Genomic DNA, 17881 nt, shown 5'->3' on the forward strand with positions numbered 1-17881 from the left:
GTTCGTTTGTGCAATTAAGGGGGCGGGCATGTTCCTCCTCTCTGGCTGTTCCTCAGAAAAATGTGTGAGGATTTATAATGTTGTTAATTGGATGCATTATTCATACTGGAGATGCCAAAACACCTGTTCAAGTCAGGTGTAAATGTAGTTTGGTGACGTGGATATTGTCAACGATAACTGCTTGTTTGTTTGTAGAACTGCATTCGTCTTGGCAGTGCAATTTTTAAGCAAAAAATTTTTCATACATTTCATGTGTTTTAAGAAACTTTAAAAAGATAGTGTATTTTTCCTTGTCCGAACCAAAAGGATCTGGTTTTGGAGTGCGTTTTACTGTAAGTTTCAGCCTCGCACGACGATGAAACGGTCACTAAAACGACCAAATCAACCAAACCAGTTACCGTATTTTCCGGAGTATAAGTCGCACCTACCGGAGGAGTCGCACCTACCGGAGGAGTACAAGTCGCACCTACCGGAGGAGTACAAGTCGCACCTACCGGAGGAGTACAAGTCGCACCTACCGGAGGAGTACAAGTCGCACCTACCGGAGTAGTACAAGTCGCACCTACCGGAGTAGTACAAGTCGCACCTACCGGAGTAGTACAAGTCGCACCTACCGGAGGAGTCGCACCTACCGGAGGAGTACAAGTCGCACCTACCGGAGGAGTACAAGTCGCACCTACCGGAGTAGTACAAGTCGCACCTACCGGAGTAGTACAAGTCGCACCTACCGGAGTAGTACAAGTCGCACCTACCGGAGTAGTACAAGTCGCACCTACCGGAGTAGTACAAGTCGCACCTACCGGAGTAGTACAAGTCGCACCTACCGGAGTAGTACAAGTCGCACCTACCGGAGTAGTACAAGTCGCACCGGAGGAGTATAAGTCGCACCAGCCAAAAAATGCATAATAGAAAATAAAAATAACATGCACAGGAGTATGAAATAAGGTTGTAAGTGTGAAAATAATTAATAATATCACATAGAAGTATAAGTTGCACCCCGGCCGAAACTTTGAAAAATGGTGCGACTTAATGTCCAGAAAATACATTACATTTTCTCCTCCACGCACAGACATTCAAACAAGTTGTCAAAAAAGCGAAAATATCTAACAAAAAAACGCTGGGAAAAGGAGACAGACACTAGTTTTTGGAGCAGCAGATTCGGGCTGCACAGATTCGCCTCTGGAGTCTGAGGCGCCTGAATAAAACATGAGCTTCATCCATTCTTCATGTTCCACTGTGTAACATCAGGATCTGCTCCAAATCTGTGGACATGAGAGAGATGTCAGGCCTGTGCTTCCCTTTGACGTTCACTGAGCGAGTCGTGCGGCTGTGAGGAATCTGATTTAATGATCCCTGAAATAATAATTCAAGACCGCTCGATGTAATGTTTGTAAAAGAGGACAGTCATTTTTAGAATCTAAACAATCTGAAAAAAATTGATGATAAAAAAAAAAAAATGATATTTTTTTTGGATGCCTCCCCTTCTGTTTTTTAATTTATTACCTTATTTTCCAGACCATAAATTGCACCTTTTTTCATAGTTTTGGCCGGGGTGCGACTTTATATATTATTTGTTATTTTCACACTTGCAACCCCATTTCATACTCCAGTGCAACTTATTTGTGTTTTTCTTCTCTATTATGATTTTTTTGGCTGGTGTGACTTGTACTCCAGTGCCACTTATACTCCAGTGTGACTTATAGTCCGAAAAATACTACTGAATTTGTTCTTTCTGGGCCTGTAGTGTTTGTTGTTTTATGTTTGGGAAAAAAAAATAAAAAATGAATATATTACTGTAATTATTCTGGTCACCGTATAATCGTGAGAACAGAAAAATAATAATCGTGACAGTTTTAAAAGCAAAAATGGCAATCTATCGTCCAGAAAATAGACTTAAATGTAAATAACTTTTTTATCAGGCTTTCTTTGTCACATTCAGCTTTATTTTGTCTCTTTCAGAAAGTTTGATTTTGTAAAGCTGAACACAAATTTGAGGAGTAGTATGTGTTGGACCATGAGAATGAAAGAAAATGAAAGATTTCACAGTTGTTTAGTCTTAATAATGGCCAATAATCGTTAAATTGGCTTGTTTTTTTTAACACAATAATTGTAACACAGTTCAACAAAAATGTTACACAAATTGGATATGGTGACAAACTTGATATTAATGTTGTGATATTGATGTCTGAATTAAGGGTGACTAAGCTCTTTAAAACCTCTGAAAAACATTTGAATATAGTTGTTTATTGTAAAATGTTCTACAAAAAAAAGTGATTAGAATTAAAAATGAGGGTTTAAGGTGCACTTTTGTGACTCATTTCACATTTGCCTGATAATTAAACCTCAAATAAAGACACATTTCTGTTGAATTTACATACGTTTGTTATTATCAGGCAACTAAAACATTATATAGGTCTTTATTTTTGTCACTGTTACAGTCCGTGAGGTCTCTTTTGTATCAGAATCAGATCAGACTAACTAGGATTGTGAAAAGGAAAATAAAATAAAGTTTATTCTCTGACTATAAAGACTATTGTAGTGACACTAAAAACAATAGTACCTTTGTTGTTTTTAATATGATGAAATGAACATTTGAACTTTCATTGTGACAGTTGAGTAATTGCCGAGTGCAGTGTGTAAATCTGTCTGTAGATGGAGCTGCTCTCATTATGTTAAATGCTTTTGGTTTCCAGGGAAATCAAACTCGCCAACATGAACTAAAGTGGCATCAATCACTTTATATTGTATTTTTGGACGATAAAAACAAATGTTGAATCTTGAATCTGCATTAATTAACGATAGACATTTTCCCAGCCCTCCGTCAGTTAAAGCCTGCACGCTTTTAAAACTGCAACTAAATTTATATATTAAGCTGTGACAAATATTGATTCGTAGCTTTTCATAACATTTTAGCTCATTACCATCTGTAGCATTTATTTTTTGCTTGGTCTTTGTTACTGTTAATCTTAGTTTATCTCCACAAAGTTGGTCTTATAGTCACTTGAATGTTTTTGGCATTGAATAAAATATGTGATTAAGTCGGGAGTCGTCAACAATAAACATCACGACCAAAACCACATTAAAATCTTGCATTTTCTTTCCTTCTCATTTTCTCGACTTTATGAAATCAAACTTCATGAATGATTAAGTTGACATAAACTGTAAGAAAAAAAAAAATCTCTTTACAGTTAGTTTATTCTTTTGAGGAACTCTTGAGCAGAAATGGCACTAAAATTGCTTTTGATTTAACTAAAAAAGTCCTCATTTAGGTGGAAATAGTCAATTTTTTCTTGAGAGTGAATAAAACCTAGTAAAAATGTCACAATTATTATATATTTCTGTTTTTACGATTGTATTATGACCTATTAATTACTCATAACCTTTACTTCCCTACATTGGCGTTATCGACCCAGTAAATGTCAATTTTTACGCTCCACAAAACCCCACATTGACGCCGGAGAACCCCCTGCACTCACAAGGTTACGTACTGGAGCACTCCCTGCCCTCACGAGGTTACGTACTGGAGCACCCCCTGCCCTCACGAGGTTACGTACTGGAGCACCCCCTGCCCGCACGAGGTTACGTACTGGAGCACCCCCTGCACTCACGAGGTTACGTACTGGAGCACCCCCTGCACTCACGAGGTTACGTACTGGAGCACCCCCTGCCCTCACGAGGTTACGTACTGGAGCACCCCCTGCCCTCACGAGGTTACGTACTGGAGCACCCCCTGCCCGCACGAGGTTACGTACTGGAGCACCCCCTGCACTCACGAGGTTACGTACTGGAGCACCCCCTGCACTCACGAGGTTACGTACTGGAGCACCCCCTGCCCTCACGAGGTTACGTACTGGAGCACCCCCTGCACTCACGAGGTTACGTACTGGAGCACCCCCTGCACTCACGAGGTTACGTACTGGAGCACCCCCTGCACTCACGAGGTTACGTACTGGAGCACCCCCTGCCCGCACGAGGTTACGTACTGGAGCACCCCCTGCACTCACGAGGTTACGTACTGGGGCACCCCCTGCACTCACGAGGTTACGTACTGGAGCACCCCCTGCCCTCACGAGGTTACGTACTGGAGCACCCCCTGCCCTCACAAGGTTACGTACTGGAGCACCCCCTGCACTCACGAGGTTACACACTGTGGACTCCGGAGCACCCCCTGCATTCACGAAGTTACGTACTGGAGCACCCCCTGCACTCACGGGGTTACGTACTGGTGCACCCCCTGCACTCACGAGGTTACACACTGCGGACTCCGGAGCACCCCCTGCATTCACGAAGTTACGTACTGGAGCACCCCCTGCACTCACGAAGTTACGTACTGCAGACGCCGGAGCACCCCCTGCGCTCACGAGGTTACGCACTGCGGACGCCGGAGCACCCCCTGCGCTCACGAGGTTACGCACTGCGGACGCCGGAGCACCCCCTGCACTCACAAGGTTACGTACTGGAGCACCCCCTGCACTCACAAGGTCACGTACTGGAGCACCCCCTGCACTCACAAGGTCACGTACTGGAGCACCCCCTGCACTCACAAGGTCACGTACTGGAGCACCCCCTGCACTCACAAGGTCACGTACTGGAGCACCCCCTGCACTCACAAGGTCACGTACTGGAGCACCCCCTGCACTCACAAGGTCACGTACTGGAGCACCCCCTGCACTCACAAGGTCACGTACTGCGGACGTTACATAAGCTCAATTAAGCACTCGACGTCCCATAAGCCGTGCTCTTATGCTCTAACCCCCGAGTGTGGTGTGGGACAGGTGTGGACCGCTCTGCCCGAGTCATCTGAGCCACAGGCAGAGGAAGTGGTCCACGCCGGTCTAAATCCCAACCATCCGAGGGGGAGAGAGGGGGAGGGGGGGGAGAGGGAGGGAGCATCCGGCGTGTAATTGTGTTGCATAACAGCTTTGGACGGAACACTGCTACGGGACACTGATTTCGACCCTGACCCACATTCACCCCTAGACAGTAAAGATGGGCCGAGGGAGGAGGGGGAAGGGCCACTGTATTCTGCATTATGGATTTACAGTGTCCCATAACGATTGGAGACATCTCCTGATTTAAAGACCCTATGGATCATTCAGGTTTGTATTCACTGGGACAAATCGCACTGGGATTTTATAAAACAACAGATTAATGAACATTTAGTATGTAAATATTATGTTTATTAATATAGCCAGAATGATCCGGCCCAAATGTCAGACAGAAACGCAATGTACACAATGTAACAGAGTAAACCCACCCTCACCCAGGAACCCACCCTCACCCAGGAACCCACCCTCACCCAGGAACCCACCCTCACCCAGGAACCAGGAGGAAACCCACCCAAGACCCAGGAGGAAACCCACCCAAGACCCAGGAGGAAACCCACCCAAGACCCAGGAGGAAACCCACCCAAGACCCAGGAGGAAACCCACCCAAGACCCAGGAGGAAACCCACCCAAGACCCAGGAGGAAACCCACCCAAGACCCAGGAGGAAACCCACCCAAGACCCAGGAGGAAACCCACCCAAGACCCAGGAGGAAACCCAACCAAGACCCAGGAGGAAACCCACCCAAGACCCAGGAGGAAACCCACCCAAGACCCAGGAGGAAACCCAACCAAGACCCAGGAGGAAACCCACCCAGACGGGCACTCTGTGGCAGAGTGGATAGCACATATGCCAGGCTCCATGTGCAGCCGGCATCAAAAGTTTGATTTCCAACAAGACCCGAGAGAACATGGCAGACGAGAGAAAATCACAATACGTGACATCCAGATAAAACAAGCGGCACAAACTCCAAAATAAACATCCCGATTGGTCAAATCTGTCCAGTTTCACGATCTTCTCCATTTTCCGTATGTCAATTCATGTTGGTCCAGTCCTTGATCATCTGCGAGTCATCCATTTTTATTTATTGTTTTGTTATGGCCATCACAAAAGTATACTCCAAATAAATTCACGGATTGTGTCCATGGCAGGAGTCTTGAGGCCCGTATACACGGTTCTGAAATCAAATGTGATGATTATGATTCAGAATCCGTGCTGACGCCTTTTGCTTTTTCACTATAGGTCGAATGTGTCCTTCTTGATCCTCCAGCTGATGTTTTACGTGTCCCATTTGAGTTTACACTTCATACTTTTAAATATGATTGGTTTGGAGTATCTCGTGTCTGCTGGATCAGGACTAAAGGTCTATTTTTGAGAGTGGCGCGAATTAAGGATCTGACGCTGGTGTGACTTCTCCGACACCTTTACGTCTTCAATAAACTGTGAGGAAGGAGCTATATTTAATCAGAGGCCCGCGGGAAATAAATAAAAGCCCGCTGAACTGAAAACGCTTGTAATCTAATCATTTGCACGATTGCGACAGTTAATAATAATAATAATGTAAAGTGAAATGGAGTGCGTACATGGTGTATTATTGAGCGTATAATTGAGTGTATTATTGGCTTTACTGTTCCCGCGTGCCACTCTGCGCTCTCTGTACACGAGGCGAGAACAGGTGAGTGTAATTTAATAAATGTCATTCCTGTCTCGCCGCGTCACTTGACATTGTGTCCGGGTTTGACCGACAGCCGGGTCTGTGGGGGTCCGGCTTTCCCCGCGTCTCGCTATTGTTTATATTGACCTGTGCGTTTCCGTGGCGGCGAGTTGCCCTTTAGCGGCGTGTGAGCTCAGAGGCGAAGTCGAGATTGAATGGAAGCGTGGAAAGCTTTATGCACTTGAGGGACAATACAAACAAATGGGAACAAATGGTTATAAATGCGACTGTTGTTTTGGGGGATTTGCAAAATGTTAAGATTTTACAAAGGCAGATTAGAGATGAAGTGATATTTCTGCACTTTTGTTTCAACTCTACTGTCTACTGTTAAGTGCGATGCTTTAACCTCAACGTGATATTTGCAGGCAGAAGAATAGTCTGGACATTGTGTTCTGAGTAATCCAATCAAGTATTAAAAGCGCTTTAACAGACTTGAGCTGCAGATCATACAATGCTGTTGCAGAGTTACTGATATTTTTTTTTAATTAATATCTCAATTTAAAACCCAAAGTATTTTCTCTTATAAATTGTCTCTAGAACTGCAGTTTTGGTTGTTTTTATATTTATATATTTTCCCCGAATGCAGTTAAGATTACCGTATTTTCTGGACTATAAGTCGCACCAGCCAAAAAATGCATAACATAAACATAACAAACATATATAAGTTACACTGGAGTATGAAATGCGATTGCAAGTGTGAAAATAACAAATAATATCACATAAGTCGCTCTGGAATATAAGTATAAGTATTTAAGTATAAGTCGCACCCCGGCCAAAACTATGAAAAAAGGTGCGACTTATGGTCCGGAAAATACGGTATATTTTAGTTTAGTTCTTCCTGGTTAGAAGCAGATTTAATGGGATTCCATAAATATTACTTGGCAACTTGACTGTAAACGAGCCAAAACGTGCATAGTTTACACAATATTTATTCATTTACAAATAAATACATAACAACAACTTTATTTTCTTGAATTTTTCTTAAAATGTGTTCCTTGTGCGTGTAAATAGTTCCTTCGATTTGGCGTCCTTTTTACAATCATTTTCAACCTTTTTTCTCAACTTTTCTCCACAAACTAATGCAAAACGACATATTTTGTACAACATGTCCCTCCCACTAATTGAAATAATAATTATGACATTAAAAACTGTCCGTATCAGCTCTCGTTCACGTCTGGAGTTACCGACAGCGCAGTTATTCGCGCTCACATGTGCGTTTGTCGACTTGTAAACGTGTAAATAGCTGTTGTGCTGCTGACAGTTGCTCATGTTCCGTGTGTGGCGCGGCTTTGATCCGTCGTGGTGCTGTTCCACTGGTCGCTGAGCGTTAAAGAGGGGGGGGGGGCAGCGGGACACCCCTGCTGTACCCTCTGCTCCTCTATGTTCCAAGTCTGTGTGAGAACCATCACCAACACTGACAATAAACATGAGAGTTTAGTCATTTCAGTTCAATCTGCACTCAAACAATGTAAACTGAAATGTATATAGTGCCCATTCATTTGACTTTATCTTTCAGAAAACATATTTAATAAGCTTCTCACAAACAAAAACAATGCTATTAAGATCATTGGAATGACTATGAATATGAATATAGCTGTTGTTTTGGTCTCAATGTCAATTATGACTAATACAATCATGTTTCTTCTCACAACAATCGTACCACAAACAGTTTATATCGTCTCATCCCTGCAACAACTCTGTATTTACATCTTAAAAAGCAGAACTAATAGACCAGCACTACATCCAAGCACAAAACAAGATATATTTGATTGATTGGTCAAAAGTAAGTTCATTAAATAATCAGAATGGTACGATGCCTAGTAGTGTGGAGGTTTTTTGTGTGTGTACATATACAGATATTTGATAATGGTCTAACCCATGTGGGACAATAAAGGATTATCTTACCTTTATGTCTGATGGAGTTTCAATCAATATAAAAAGGGTTTCAAATGCGCTCTAAAGGCCAAAGAGAGAACATGCTCACTCCAATGTGCTGCTGGTGGAGTGTGTCCAACACTGAACGATAAAGAAATAGCTGCAATAGTCTGAAATAAATACGCAAATTAGTATCAGAATCGGAAAGGGTTTAGTGCCATTGTCAATGAACAGAATTCACAAAGATAGGAACTGGATTTGGTGCAACATAAAATGATGAACAATGAATACGTAAAAAAAAAGAAACAATATAAATCTGCAATGGGATAAAAACAAGCTATAAGATAAAAAAACAAGAATAAAAAATAGGCTTAATATGTACACACTAGTGTATCAATGTCTGCATAACGGTATCGAGACCTATATTTGACCAAATCAGTGTTGATACGTCAATACTTCGACGCCGCTACGTCCATCCCGGCTGGGCACAGAGTTCTCGGGCTCCGATCAAACGCGCCTAAATTCACACGGGTCGATTGAACGGGCGTCGCCACAAAGAAAGTGCCCATCAATGTGCACATGAAAAGCGGCGTCACTCCCTCCCGTCACCTGTCTGCCGTCGTCCGCGTTCACCCTTGTAATCCCACAACAAAATGTGATGGACTAAGATGCCATATTAATCAGCAAAGCGCCCGCCCCAGGCTTACAGGACACCCCCTCCCTCCCCCACCTCCCCCCGCCGCCCCCTCCCCGCCCGGTGTGTTTACGAAGGATCACTGTTTCCATCAGCTGGGGCGAGTGGAGATTCCCCATATCCCCCCTGTTCCCCCCCTGTCTCCCCCCTGTCTCACGGGGTTCCCCTCAGTCCCGCTCCAAAGACACATCAGCGTAGACCCGCTCCGGTCGCCACGGTGAAGAGACGAGCGCGAGGCCTTTCGGATTCTACCACGTTTAAAAGACCGGACCGTGACATTTCTGGATTTCTTGCCTTTGGAATTCAGGCTCATTTTCTGTTTTTATGTAAAAGGCTAGCAAAGTCTTTTTTAAATGATTGTCGACGAAGTCACAAGACGCCGCTGAAGATATCTGTGTTTTTATGTAGAAGAATGTTGCAACAATTCTTTTTATCCTGAGATTTGAATGCACTTTTTTGAAATACACTTTTTGGAATAGTCATTTTTCTTGTTATGATTGTTGCTTCTTCTTTTTTTTTTTGTTCCTACAAGTGACCGAAGTTGACAATAAATCCTTATTTTCACATTTTTCATCTTCTTTTCACATGTTTCATCTTCTTTGACATCTCTGCTGCTACTAAATCGTTTTCTACCAGAACTTGGATGTTTGATCATGTTTTACAAAATCGTTTGCCTTGAGCCGTCCATCGACTCGTAGTTCCCTCTCGAGCGCCGTCCCGTGTTCGCTCGTCCCGTGTTCGCTCGTACCGCGTTCGTTCGTACCGTTCCGACATGACGGCGTGCAAAGCGTGTGCCTGCGCCGTCTCCGGACTGATCGGCGCGCTCAGGGCCCGGCTCAAGTCGCTGCGTCGTCTGCTTCGCCGGACGTCCCGCTCCGACAGAACCACCCCCCCGTCTCAGCGGCGCGATGGTCCGGTCCAAGCTACAGCTGTGAGTAGTGTACGCGCCGCTAAAGGTTATTTGAAAGGAGCAGACGTAACAGTATATAACAATATACACAAGGATAACAACGAGGGAAATAACGGGAAACGAGAAGTGAAAAAATGTTTCTGCTGCTCTTGTGGGATGTTTCCAGTCTGTATTCAGTCATATAGAAGGTGCTCGGGTCGGGAAATGGACCAAAATATCTCGTTTTGTGATTATTTCTCGCTGCTCTGTTCTGCCGCTGCCTCTTGACCGTCGTCTTTGTAAAGAGTAATTGGTTCTCAGTTAATCTGTCTGGATAAATAAAGGTGATATAAAAAAAACAAATGGTATTAAAAGTATCAAAAGTATGTAAATGAATACCTTGGTTTAGTCCCGGTTTAGACTGGGTTTAGACTGGGTTTAGTCCTGTTAGGGATGTCACAATTAATCGATAATCGTGTCACAATATAATCGTAAGAACCAAAAAGTAATAATCGTGACAGTCTTTTTAGTTCCATCTCTTGTCCATAAAATAGACCTAAATGTAAAGAACTTGATTTTATCTGGCTGTTTTTGCTGTTTTCACTTTATATTGTTTTTCAGAAAGTTACATTTTGTAAAGCCGGTAACAAATTAGAGGAATTATAACATGTTAGACCACAGGAATGAAAGAAAAGTTAAGATTTTACTGATGCAGTCTCGATAATCGTGAATAATATTCAAATCAAATCAAATCAATTTATTTTTGTAAGGCCCAAAATCACAACAACAGTTGCCTCTGAGGGCCACAGGGAGAAATGAATCAACAATGTCTGTGGTGGCGATGGAGTCAGACAATGTCTGTGGTGGCGAGGGACGATGTCCCAGGGTCCTCTGTCCTTAGACTCTCCTTCTCGGCCAGGAAAAACTACAAAAAAAATCCTCTTTGGGAAAAAAGCGTAGAAACCTGGAGGAGTTCCAGTGAAGGAGAGATCCGACTCTCACAGACGGACAGACGGACACGAGGGAGTTTTTTCAGGGTTAAGAAGCAGGTAGTTTAGTGTCATCCAGGTTTTTATCTCCTTCACACAAGTACTAAGTCTGTCTACTTGATCGCTCTGATCAGGTTTCATTGATAAATACAGCTGAGTGTCGTCCGCATAGCAGTGGAAGTTAATGCCATGCTTTCTGATAATGTTGCCTAATGGCAGCATATAAAGAGTAAACAGAATTGGACCGAGTACCGAACCCTGTGGCACACCGTAAATTACTTTAGAGCATGGTGAGGAGCTCTGGTTTACATTAACAAATTGGAACCTATCAGATAGATAGGATTTAAACCAGCTGAGGGCTGTTCCTCCAACACCTACATCACATTCTAACCTCTGCAGTAGAATGTTGTGGTCAATGGTGTCAAACGCTGCGCTGAGGTCCAACAGAACCAGGATTGAGACCAGTCCATCGTCAGCGGCTAATAACAAATCATTTGTGACTTTAACTAGTGCAGTTTCAGTGCTGTGGTGGGCTCTGAACCCTGACTGGAAAACTTCAAATAAGTTATTGTCCTGCAGGTGGCGACAAAGCTGTTTTACTACAACTTTTTCAAGGATTTTAGAGACGAAGGGAAGATTTGAAATAGGTCTGTAGTTTACTAATAGGTCGGGATCTAGATTAGGCTTTTTCAGAAGAGGTTTAATGACTGCATGTTTGAAGGACTGTGGAACATAGCCACTTTCGAGTGAAGTATTTATTATATTAAGAATAGGGTCTATAATTAGGGGAAGAAAGTCTTTGAGGAGTCTGCTTGGAATGGGGTCTAGGACACAAGTTGAGCTTTTAGAGGACATAATGGCTGAAGTTATCTCTGCTTGATCAACAGCTGTGAACCTTTCTAAGTTTACAGGTGGATTTATATGGGACGTTAGATTTACAGCTTGGGCTAGTTCAGGGCTAATAGCGGGGGTAATTTCATCTAATTTATCTCTGATTGTTTTTATTTTATTGTTAAAAAATAGGAGGAAATCATCAGAGCTGAGTGTAGCTGGGATTGAGGGCTCTACTGCACTGTGACAGTTTGTTAGCCTAGCTACAGTGCTGAAAAGGAATTTAGTGTTACTTTTGTTGACTTCTATTAGATTTGAATAATATCTGGTTTGGGCCTTACGCAGAGCCTGCTTATAGGACAGCAGGCAACTTTTCCATGCTTTTAGGGATTCTTCGGTGTGAGAGCGACGAAATAATCCCTCTAACTTTCTAACTCTTTGTTTATGTGAACGCAGTTCTTGGTTGTACCATGGGGAGGGGCGCTTTGGCCTAATGACCTTCTGTTTTAACGGCGCGACCACGTCAAGAGCAGACTTCAGAGAATTCATGGTCAAGTCGACAAATTGATCACTTATACTGGGACTAAAACTATTCTCAGCAGGATCACATGACATGTCACTGAATATTGGCTCTATTATTTCTTTGAATTTTGAGATAGATTTTTCAGATATTGTCCTTTTCATTATAACTTTATTTTGTGGGACTGGATGATCTTTAAGAATAAACTGAAAGGTAATTAGGAAATGATCTGACAATATAGGGTTTTGAGGGAGGACAATGAGGTCACTAATCTCTGTTCCATACGTTAGGACAAGATCCAGAGTGTGAGTCGGTTTATTTACATTCTGAGTGAAACCAATGCTGTCTAACAAGGCGCTGAAGGCATTACTGAGAGCGTCATCACTCATGTTCACGTGGATATTAAAGTCTCCAGCTATAACTATTTTATCCCAGGCTAACACTAAGTTTGATATAAAGTCAGAAAACTCTGTTAAAAACTCTGAGTAGGGACCAGAAGGTTGGTAGATAACTATGAACAAAACTTCTTTTTGGTTTTTCATATTTGGACATGTGATCGACAGCATAAGGCTTTCAAATGAGTGAAATGCATTGTTAGTTTTAGGGCTCATGAGTAGGCTTGAGTGTGAGATCACTGCCACACCACCACCTCGGCCTGTGCTCCTGGCGGTCTGAAAGTTAACATGGGTGGGTGGGGTGGACTCATTTAGTCTGACGTAGTCGTCTTGTTGAAGCCACGTTTCAGTTAGAGCTAGAAGATCTATGTTATAGTCACTAATTAATTCATTAACTAAGAGCGATTTGGAGGAAATTGCTCTAATGTTTAGCAGTCCACATTTTACGTGTTTATTCATTTGTATATTTGTGTCATTTGTGATTGATATTTTCCTTAAGTTATTTGGTCTGACGCCTGAAATAGTTTTTCTGAGATGTGACTTTTTGGCATTATTTGTACGAGGAACACGAGGGACACACACAGTCTCTATCTGTCTTGAATCTGAACACTTCACATGTAACAGAACGGGCGAGAGTTCAGCGACAGAGGAGCGTCTTAAACTGCTGCTCTGCGCCCGGGGCTCATCCCTAGATGATCCCAAATTCTGATGTTTTTCCTCATCATAATTGTGTCACTAAAATTTTATATCGTGACATACCTAGTCCTGGTTTAGTCCTGGTTTAGTCCTGGTTTAGTCCAGGGTTTAGTCCAGGGTTTAGTCCTGGTTTAGTCCTGGTTTAGTCCATGGTTTAGTCCTGGTTTAGTCCTGGTTTTAGTGGTTTAGTCCAGGGTTTATTGGTTTAGTCCAGGGTTTAGTCCAGGGTTTAGTCCAGGGTTTAGTCCTGGTTTAGTCCAGGGTTTAGTGGTTTAGTCCATGGTTTAGTCCATGGTTTAGTCCATGGTTTAGTCCATGGTTTAGTCCATTGTTTAGTCCAGGGTTTAGTCCAGGGTTTAGTCCAGGGTTTAGTCCAGGGTTTAGTCCAGGGTTTAGTCCTGGTTTAGTCCAGGGTTTAGTCCAGGGTTTAGTCCATGGTTTAGTCCATGGTTTAGTCCAGGGTTTAGTCCAGGGTTTAGTCCAGGGTTTAGTCCATGGTTTAGTCTTTGTTTAGTCCAGGGTTTAGTCCAGGGTTTAGTCCAGGGTTTAGTCCAGGGTTTAGTCCTGGTTTAGTCCATCTCCTGTTGGACATTCCTGGTCAGCTGTAGTGGTCGTTGTCTGTCAGAGCTGTCCTGGTTTAGTCCTGGTTCAGTCCTGGTTCAGTCCTGGTTTAGTCCTGGTTTAGTCCTGGTTTAGTCCTGGTTTTGTCCTGGTTTTGTCCTGGTTTTGTCCTGGTTTTGTCCTGGTTTTGTCCTGGTTTAGTCCATATCCTGTTAGACGTTCCTGGTCAGCTGTACCGTTTGTTGGTTTCGTCCATGGTTTAGTCTTGGTTTTGAACGTTTTTAGTGTGTGTCCATCACGGTGGTCGACTGTGTTGTTTTTGAAGTGCTCTATAAATAAAGTTGGCTTGGATTGGATTGGTTTAGCTCTGGTCTAATCCCTCTTGTTGTTCCCGCTCTCTTCCAGCGGTCTGTGATCTCTAAACGTGTGCACAGTTCTGCTTAATTCAATTGACCTGTCTCTGGAGTCCATCTGCAGTCCTCTAACCACATCACGTCATTTACACCAACACTTTGAACCAGATCTGAGCCAATTCAGTGCTAAAAGTGAAGGATACGGAGAGAGGAGATCAGGCATGTCCAATCTACGGCCCAGGGGCCAAATGCGGCTCTCAGAACAATTTTTCAGTTGGTCCAAATAACACAACGTTGTGCTTTTTACTCATTTTTTTAATTCAAGCATTTTGATGTTATGCAAACCTATTATTAATTTTCCAAGTCTTATTAAAGGTGTGGAGGTGCATTAAAAAATGTTTATGTCATTTTTACATAAGGTTGTGGCGACGTTACACTACTGGTTCATGACGTAATCTTGAAGTCCTTCAGTCCTCACATCTGCTCAAAATTGTGTTAATGTGTTTATATTTTTGCACTGTTGCCTGCACTTTGTATTTTGAGTGCCTCGACAAGTTTCCCCCCCATTCCATAGCCTTAGATGTCCTCATTAATTTTGCCAATTTTCAGGATTAAAATATTCAGAAGTTTAAGAGTCGAGGCGTGTTTTTGAGCTTGTCAAATGCAGCGATGTTGTTTCCAGTCGAAGTATTATAGTCTGTAGTCTGCAGTCTGTGTGATGTCAGTATTTAGCCTCGTTAGCTCGCCGTTAGCTCCCTCTGTGTCCTCATGTTTAAATCCAGGACAGAGAAGTAGGACAGTGCTGCCTAATTAGTGTTTTACTGTAAGGACTCAACTCACGTGAACTACTCGTATTTATAGACGTTCAGAGCTGACTGATGGAAAGTGTTATTATGACATTCGCATTTTAGGAAGTTGATTGTGGCCTGGTTTTAGTCTTGTCTCGATTAATCCAGCAGTAGTTTCTCCATTTGTTGTCCCCCCGAGGTAAGACCTGAGTTCAGAGAGTGCTTTATCAGACCTGGTTTAAACTAAGGGCAGGCAAGGGTAAACTCTATAAATGAATGCAATATTGCAAAAAGATGTATAAACATGCATAAATCTGCCCCTTTGTAGTAGTTTTGAGCTGGTTTAGACCCTGTTTAGTCCTTGCATTTAACCTGGTTTAGTCCTCTTGTCTTGTTAGTCTTTGTTGAGTCAAAATTTCAAATATTCAAACACAAGTAATAATTTGGGATGTTAGTGTTTTGTTTATTGTGAGAAAAAGATCACAATTTAACGATTCTTCACAATTATTGAGACTTGGACCAAACAACAGGAAAATCTTTCATTTTCTTTCATTTTCGTGGTCTGGCATTTTACTATTCCTATTATACTATTTGTGAGCGGCTTTACCAAACTGAACTTTTTGCAAGACAAAATAAAGTTAAATTTGACTAAAACAGACAGATAAAATGAAGTTCTTTACGTTTAGGTTTATTTTCGGGCTGTACATTGAACAAAAAAGACTTAATTTTTCTTCTAAAATTATCAGGATTATCATCTTTTAGTTCTCACGATTATATTGTGACCTGAATGATGACGATTACTGATTAACCCGATAATCTTGACATCCCTAGTCATAATGAACAACATCACAAGAGCAGTCCCAAGTCAAGAAGGAATAATACTTATTGTTATTATCTTATTTGATCCCACCCTTTTGTAACTATAACTTCAAAATGACAGTATCAAAAGCATTCATAAACAGAAAAAACATATCCAACACTTTTCATTATCTCAGAGTCCTTTCATTAAATTTTGTCATACTTGAACATGGTTTCACAATAAGAGTCTTTACGTTTCATTCTGCTGTTTTATTTGTACATTTGTAGAACCTCGTGTCTTTTAATGATACTCTACCTTTTAGAAAATTGTGTACGGATTACTTAAAGGTGAGCAGACAGGTGGGCGGGGCTCAGGTGATTGGGCGTGGGCGCGGCTCAGGTGCTCCTCCTCCTCCGGGACAGGTGCTTGGCAGTGCTGTCCTGTGATGAAGAGGCGCTACATGGGCATCCTGTCGCTGCCAGCCTCCATCTGGGCTCTGACTCACTGCACAAATGCCACCAAACTCCACAGACTCTTCTATATTTACTCCTCCTGCGCCTCTCAACTCTCCAGCTTACGGATTTATTTATGTGGCGATAAAACACCAAGGATGTATCCGCGCTCGTTGCTATGAGCGCTGTCGACCGCTGACCTAAAACATGCATTCTTATGTAAACGGGCCCGTTGTGGATGTGTTGTAAAAGTGTAGAGAAGGAATTGTATGAAGGAAACGTGAAGTATTATTAACGGAAAAAGCCGTATACACGTCAAGAGGAGCTACAACTGTTACTACGGCTTAATGCATAGGTCTGCATACGCTACTGCCACTACTCCACTACTTAGGATGAAGTACTTTACCTTTTTGTGCTTTGTAATGAGTGCTTTCAATACAATGCTATCAATTTAAATTTGAATGAAATAGGTTTAAAAACAGACTATAGACTGTTATTTTTAACATATAATAATAGTACTTTCTTTGTTTCCATGTGGTCTTAAACTAGAGCTGATAAACTGTTCAAGACTGTCAATTTGACTCTGTTTATGTACTTTTTCCTTGTCCATTTGTTTTGTTTATTTGTATCTAGTTTCAATACTGGCTTTACTACTACAACAAGTACTACTGCTACTACTGTTACTATTGCAACTTTTGCAACTATTGCAACTGCAACTACAATACAACTACTATTACAAATATTATTACAACAATTACAACTTCTACTACAACTATTACTATGATACAAGTACTACAATAAAAGTACAAAGTAAAAATATAACTACTACTACTACTACATGCAAAGTCCAATGATGCATCTTGCTGCATTTGTGCTGAAAATACTATATATCCAGTGTCAGAATAAAATCGTTGAGGAGAGAGGTGCAAACAAGAGCGAGTGAAGAAGGTGAAAACACAGAGATAGAAGGAGCGAAGAGAGCGTGAGAAAGAAGGAGCGAAGAGAGCGAGAGAAAAGAGAAGGAAGGAGCAAAGAGGGAGAGGAGAGATGGAAGGAGCAAAGAGGGGAAGGAGAGATAGAGGGATGGAGAGGGGGAGAGGGGAGATGGAGGGATGGGAGAGATGGAGGGATGGGAGAGATGGAGGATGGGAGAGATGGAGGATGGGAGAGATGGAGGATGGGAGAGATGGAGGATGGGAGAGATGGAGGGATGGAAGAGGGAGAGATGGAGGGATGGAAGAGGGAGAGATGGAGGGATGGAAGAGGGAGAGATGGAGGGATGGAAGAGGGAGAGATGGAGGGATGGAAGAGGGAGAGATGGAGGGATGGAAGAGGGAGAGATGGAGGGATGGAAGAGGGAGAGATGGAGGGATGGAAGAGGGAGAGATGGAGGGATGGAAGAGGGAGAGATGGAGGGATGGAAGAGGGAGAGATGGAGGGATGGAAGAGGGAGAGATGGAGGGATGGAAGAGGGAGAGATGGAGGGATGGAAGAGGGAG

The 17881-nt window shown here is 42.6% G+C and overlaps 1 protein-coding gene across 3 annotated transcripts in view; it reads left to right on the forward strand.

The window, feature by feature from the left end:
• LOC140364374 (ribosomal protein S6 kinase alpha-3) overlaps positions 1 to 17881 on the forward strand; it is a 77446-nt gene that overhangs the window by 30122 nt on the left and 29443 nt on the right. The gene's annotated exons all lie outside the window — the stretch shown is intronic.

Source organism: Eucyclogobius newberryi, unplaced genomic scaffold, assembly GCF_026437365.1.
Source record: "Eucyclogobius newberryi isolate DKJ021-1_F unplaced genomic scaffold, fEucNew1.0.hap1 SCAF_18, whole genome shotgun sequence".
Lineage (NCBI taxonomy): Eukaryota > Metazoa > Chordata > Actinopteri > Gobiiformes > Gobiidae > Eucyclogobius > Eucyclogobius newberryi.